Source organism: Papaver somniferum, chromosome 8 (genome assembly GCF_003573695.1).
Source record: "Papaver somniferum cultivar HN1 chromosome 8, ASM357369v1, whole genome shotgun sequence".
Lineage (NCBI taxonomy): Eukaryota > Viridiplantae > Streptophyta > Magnoliopsida > Ranunculales > Papaveraceae > Papaver > Papaver somniferum.
The window spans coordinates 87,624,298-87,630,395 of NC_039365.1; positions in this window are offsets into that span (position 1 = coordinate 87,624,298).

A 6,098-nucleotide genomic window follows, 5' to 3' on the forward strand; every position below is an offset into this window, starting at 1 on the left:
TATTCCTGTCGACTTTCTGTGTGATACGGATTTGTTTATTAAAGTCTTCGACTTTGGGTCGTAGAAACTCTTAGTTGTGGGTGAGATCAGCTAAGGGAATCAAGTACGTAGCAGATTGCTCGGATCAGAGACGTAAGGAGCACAACTGTACCTTGGATCAGTGTGAGATTGATTGGGGTTCAACTACAGTCCATACCGAAGTTAGTTTGTAGTAGACTAGTGTATGTAGCGTCTTAGTACAGTGTGTGTTCAATCTGGACTAGGTCCCGGGGTATTTCTGCATTTGCGGTTTCCTATTTAACAAAACTTCTGGTGTCTGTGTTATTTCTTTTCCGCATTATATTTTGATATATAATTGAAATATCACTGGTTGTGAGTTGAATCGATCAATTGATAAATCCAACATTTGGTTGTTGATTGAAATTGAATGATCCTTGAACATTGATCTTTGGTAACGTTCAAGTTAATTTCTCTTATATTCAATTAGACTAGCAGATTGTTAGTTGCTTGAGTAAGTATTGAATCGAGAAATTGAGATATAACTCCTTGATATACTTTTCTTAAGGTTGAGTCTGACTGGCTAGTTTACTCTCTTGAAAGTATGTTGGAGTTAGTCCATACAGATTGCTGAGTGAAATATTGGGTGAGGTTGTTAGACCCCCTCTTTTCTACGATCTAACGGTTGAAAGATATTAGCTTGAATCTAATCAGGTTTTCATCTATCGGTAAATATTGAATGCTTTGTTACCAAGGTAACTTAGATTGCAAACCCTGATTTGGAGACTATATAAAGGAGAACTCTATCAACTGGGAAACCTAATACCCAGACCTCTTGTGTGATACTAGTTGTATAAGCTGGAGTCGATTCTCCTTTAACCTTAGGTTTCTACCGAGACCCTACAGGTTAACGACTTGAATACTTCACTAGGATTGTGAAGCCAGACCCAATTATTTTCTTTGTAGTTGTGTGATTGGGTCCTGCTGTTTCTATCGTGATTGAGTGCAATTGTAAGATTGGCTTGATATTAATTTCTCCGATAGGAAAGATAGAAAAGTAGTCACAAACATCTTCGTCTCATCGTTTGTGATTCCACAATATCTTGTTTCACTAGTCAATTAAGATTATTGTGAGGTGATTGATATTTCTAGGCTATTTTTTGGGAATATAAGTCCGGTATATCAATTGGTTCATGTTCACCTCGATTTATCAAAAGACGGAACAAAACTCGTAGGTTTTTCTGTGGGAGACAGATTTATCTATTCCTGTAGACTTTTCTGTGTGATACAGATTTGTTTATTTAAGTCTTCGACTTTGGGTCGTAGCAACTCTTAGTTGATGCCGATCTACTCAACTAATCAATCCAATCTACCACAAGGATAAACCGATTATTAATTGGATCCTCTTTTACCAAAACAAGTATTGTGCACACCAAATATTATAAACCCAAGTCAGATATTCAATATCTTCTTTGTCTTCAAATCTTCTTAAATCTTCAATAAAAACCTGCACACAATCACTTGAATCTCTTGTGATCAATCACGTGCAGAACGGAGTCTGTTAACAATGGATTATCACAAGTTCGTCTTTAGAACTAACAACAGTCTAAAGATCCATGTCGAAACTCTGAACTAGTTTGAGTGAATCTTATATCAGAAGAGAAGATCCTCAAGTATAAACAAACTATGTGCAATTAGATTTCAACCACTGTTAGTCAATCAAATCAGTCGAAAACAAAACATATACCGCAATTATCTAGTTTCCCACCAACGGTACACGCTAGAGATTCTCAATCCCAAAGAAGACTTTAAACTGAGCGGCCGTAAGAGATTTCGCCTAATTAGGTTACTCTCCTCTCCGAATAGGCGGCTACACCATTAACAACACAACAAAGATGAAGCTTGTTGTTACGAAGGATTGGTTTGCTAGAAAGGAAAACTTCAAGTATTTATAGACAAGGAAGTTTGGACACTAAGGGATTTACAAAACCGAAAATATTCTCAAGATATTCATTAAAGTACAAATTCGGTTTTCATAATTCCTGGAAATGCTCTGTCCAAAAATAATGATCGAAATCTCTCGGAAAATCTAATTAGTAAATGCGCATTACTAATTCTTGTATTTCCCTACAAAATGAAATTAATAACCTTAATTAAAAGATTCTTAACTTAATTATGTTTCGATCCTGGGATTCTCTTTCTTTAGCTATTAAGGAATAACTTTGAACAATTAAATTAATAAACATTCACAACACGTGTTAAGAGTATGTCGACATCCTTACTTTGTAAGTTCTCTTTCACACTTACAACCTTGAAACCGATTTGCCACACTTCCAAACAAGTTTAGAATTGGTTCACCCGACTTTCAAGAACTATGTGATTGATCAAACAAACATTCAATCACAATCATGGGTTTAACGGTTCCACCAAAACAAGTTTCGGTTCTACCTCCATCTGAGTATTGTGCATAGTCACACTAGCTTTCCAAAAATTCGGTTGACTAGTGAAAAGGCGAGGGTACCCAAATATACCTCAAGCTAAAACTTTTCCTACCTGTAAGTCCTTTCTCCGAAAGTGATTGTCTATAGACTGAGTCGAGACAATACAACTGATCGGTTCACACTTCGTGTGATCGTCTATGGATACGAGATAGAGACAATATAACAATGAAGTTTGTTTACTTGATACAATGGTTCAGACTTTACCAAACACAATAGGATTTCTTATCAAGTAAATAGAAATTAACGTTTGTGTGTTTTACTTTAATTATAATAAAACAATTATAATGCGGAATATAAAAGTAAATGACACGACAAGATTTTATTAATGAGGAAACCGCAAATGCATCCAAACCCCGGGACCTAGTCCAGAATTGAATACTCTCCGGATTAAGCCGCTACACAAAATTACACTAACTTCGTATAGTTGAGACCAAATAACTAACCCTATAGTTCACATAGTCCCTTCAGTATGCCCACGCCTCCAACTTATAAATAAGTCACGTACTTGGAAAAATTCCTTTGGTTCGTATTCTAAACAGTAAAGGAACAACAAATCTGTTTGGTATCAACTCTATTCAACCAAGTGACATGAGTCGGACAAAGGCTCTTCTGTTTATCTCAACATAAACTCCTTCGTCAGGTCCTTAGATCTATCTTATGTTCAATCACCCAAAGGTAATCGTTTAAGATTAAGCCAACAACACCTTTAATCCGAAGAATCGTGTTGATGCCGATATACTCAATTAATCAATCTAATCTACTACAAGGATAAACCGATTATTAATTGGATCCTCTTTTACCGAAACAAGTATTTTGCACACCAAATATTATAAAACCCAAGTCAGATCTTCAATATCTTCTTTGTCTTCAAATCTTCTTAAATCTTCAATAATAACCTGTACACAATCACCTGAATCTCTTGTGATCAATCACGCACAGAACGGAGTCTGTTAACAATGGATTATCACAAGATCGTCTTTAGAACTAACAACAGTCTAAAAATCCATGTCGAAACTCTGAACTAGTTTGAGTGAATCTTATATCAGAAGAGAAGATTCTCAAGAATAAACAAACTAGGTGCAATCAGATTTCAACCACTGTTAGTCAATCAAATCAATCGAAAACAAAAGATAAACCGCAATTATCTAGTTTCCGACCAACGGTACACGCTAGAGCTTCTCAATCCCAAAGAAGACTTTAAGATGAGCGTCCGTAAGAGATTTCTCCTAATTAGGTTACTCTCCTCTCTTAATAGGCGGCTACACCAGTAACAACAACAAAACAGTAAATCTGTTGTTACGAAGGATTATTTTGCTAGAAAGGAAAACTTCGAGTAGTTATAGACAAGGAAGTTTGGACACAAAGGAATTTCCAAAACCTAAAATATTCTCAAGATATTCATTAACGCACGGATTCGGTTTTTCATAATTCCTGGAAATGCTCCGTCCAAAAATAACGATCGAAATCTCTCGGAAAATCTAATTAGTAAATGCACATTAATAATTCTTTAATTTCCCTACAAAATGAAATTAATAACCTTAATTAAAATATTCTTAACTTACTTATGTTCCTATCATGGGATTCTTTTCCCTTAGACGTTAAGGAATATCTTTGAACAATTAAAGAAATAAACATTCACAGCACGTGTTCAAAGTTTGTCGACATCTTAACTTTGTAAGTTCTCTTTAACACTTACAACTTTGAAACCGATTTTCCACACTTCCAAACAAGTTTAGATTGGTTCATCTGACTTTCAAGAACTATGTGATTGATAAAACCAACATTCAATCACAATCATGGGTTTACGGTTCTACCAAAACAAGTTTCGGTTCTACCTCCATGTGAGTACTGTGCATAGTCACACTAGCTTTCCGAAAATTCGGTTGACTAGGTACTAGGATAGGTTCCCCACATATATATGGTATCTAACTTATATGTGTTGCACATGTCCATATGATCGGTTCCCCTTTGCCTAAAAACGTGTTGCATATGTCCATAGGATCGGTTCCCTTTTGTGCTATAAACCTTGCTGCACCCCATACAAGGATCGGTTCTCTTTGATGTACTGCACCCATTACAAGGATCGGTTCCCTTTCCTTTTAATTGGTCATACATACAAAATCCGATCATACCACGGGTGATTACTTAAGATCGGTTTTACTATTAAAAGTTATACCAATACATAAGTCAGGCCTTTGTGAATAGTTCTACCAAGAACACAACAAGTTGTGAGCGGTTATACTCTATCACACATATTGGTTGTTTATAAGATATGCAATGGATAACAAAACCAATAACACCTGGCAATTTCCTTTGCGGTCCACAAACAAGTTTATGAACTTACTTCCTTAGAACACATGTAAACATTGTTCCCTAGGATGAAATCCTCACCTCATACCCATACATAATCACAATAACATTCAAATGATTATGGCGATGTCTTATCTACGAAGTTTAATGGTTAAGCAATAAACCTCGTATTGTATTCCTTAATACCATGTCTATCTAGAGTTCAAATATGCTTCTCAGTTATGTTTTCAATATTCACGACTTGAAAGATACATTAGGGAATGAAAAAGTTCAAGACAAATATCACTAACCTCAAGTGGAAGGATGATTGTTATCGTTGTAGCTCCTTACTTCTTCACATCTTCAAGACTTCGCAATACTTGTAATGTCTCATATCCTAATACTTTCAAGCTAACCTATACGTAGTTGACTCTAGTACATAATCAAGCGACTCTTAACATGAGTTTTGATTTACTAAAATATGACAACCAAACTTGACATACCAACGCTTGGTGGGTTCAACCGAGAAATGCTCTAAAAACTAGGTATCAGGATCGGTTCCCCACATATATATGGTATCTAACTTATATGTGTTGCATATGTCCCTAGAATCGGTTTCCGTTTGCTTAAAAACGTGTTGCACATGTCCATAGGACCGGTTCCCCTTTCTGCTATAAACCTAGATGCACCTCATATAAGGATCGGTTTCCCTTTTTGATGTACGCCACCTCTTACTAGGATCGGTTCCCCTTTCCTAAATTTGGTCATACATAACACAAACCCGATCATACCATCTCAGATGATTACTTAAGATCGGTTTCACTAATAAAAGTCATACCAATACATACGTCAGGCCTTTGTGAATAGTTCTACCAAGAACACAAACAAGTTGTGAGCGGTTATACTCAATCACACATATTGGTTGTTCATAAGATATGCAATGAATAACAAAACTAATAATACCTGACAATTTCCTTTTCGGTTCACAAACAAGTTTATGAAATTACTTCTTTAGAACATATATAAACATTGTTCCTTAGGATGAAATCCTCACCTCATACCCAGACATAATCACAATAGCATTCAAATAATTATGGCGATGTCTTATCTACAAAGTTTAATGGTTAAGCAATAAAACTTGTATTGTATTCCTTAATATTATGTCTATATAGAGTTCAAATATGCTTCGCAGTTATGTTTTCAATATGCACGACTTGAAAGATACGTTAGGGAATGAAACAGTTCAAGTCAAATATCACTAACCTCAAGTGGAAGGATGATTGTTGTCGTTGTAGCTCCTTGCTTCTTCAC